This window comes from Pan troglodytes, chromosome 3, assembly GCF_028858775.2.
Source record: "Pan troglodytes isolate AG18354 chromosome 3, NHGRI_mPanTro3-v2.0_pri, whole genome shotgun sequence".
In the NCBI taxonomy this organism is placed as follows: domain Eukaryota; kingdom Metazoa; phylum Chordata; class Mammalia; order Primates; family Hominidae; genus Pan; species Pan troglodytes.
In genome coordinates this window covers 154,916,604-154,917,758 of record NC_072401.2, presented here as the reverse complement: position 1 = coordinate 154,917,758, position 1,155 = coordinate 154,916,604, and positions in this window count along the sequence as shown.

The window sequence follows — 1,155 nt, the reverse complement described above, 5'->3', positions numbered from 1 at the left end:
GCAAGTTCGATGCCAAGTTAACACCGCCCTCTGTCTAGCAGTCTCCTGAAGATTGTGAGTCATCTGCAATTCTGCATCCTTGGCCTGGGGGAGGAGTGAGAAGCATGCCAGGAGAGGCAGTACTTGGAGAGTGTGACTCCTGAAACTTCCAGACCTTCATTTATGGTTTTCAGATATGGTCCAACTCAATAGAGAGGGGCGTTACCTGCTTTTGTTATTCTGCAGTTCCTGACACTGCTCAGATGTAAGGTTATCTGTCCCACCGTAGCTGACATGGGACCAGGCACTGGATGCAGAAGGAGTTGGGTTCCAGGGAACCGATTCCTCATGGCACTTTAATGGCCACCCCAGATGTATCTTCTGGCACCTGGCTGACAATCTCCCATGAGTAATCTAATGTCTCTCCCTTTCTTTCACAGCTCAGACTCTCCTATTCTGTCTGCATGAAAAATGCAAGTGGGTCATTTTCTCCAAAACGCAACTTTACTTCCACCTCTGTTAAAATCCCCATGCTCCTCCCAGCCAGGTGTAGCCAGCAGGGCCTGTGGACTTTTCAGGGGAATGACATCAGCTAGTCAGCGCCCACTGTGAAGTGCCAGAGTATTCTCAGCTGCAGCTCTTCACGCGTAGGGCCATTTCCCCAGTGCCTCTCTATCAGCAAAGATGCTGCCCTGCCTTCAGAAAGTCTCATTACAATTCTGGAAACACTCACTTGGCATCTCCCTTCTGGAGTATCTGCTTCGAAACCATTCTATCTGGGATTTACACCGCAATCATTGTCCTAGTCAGCTTTTTCTACTTTTCACTTTTGAAAGTCATAATGAGGGTGACACATGTGAAATCCCACAGTATTTTCCAACTAGTACATAGGGCGAGGAAAAGAGCATGAAAAGCCTCACAGGTGTCTACCACAGTCATGTGAAAGCACATCAAGAAAATAGCTGTGTGTCTATGTATGCAAGTATATATCCATGTACTTACACATAAAACAAAATTATTATTAAAAAGTAACTACAGGCTGGGCGTGGTGGCCCACGCCTGTAATCCCTGCACTTTGGGAGGCCGAGGCGGGCGGATCACAAGGTCAGGAGATCGAGACCACCCTGGCTAACATGGTGAAACCCTATCTCTACTAAAAATACAAAAATTAGCCAG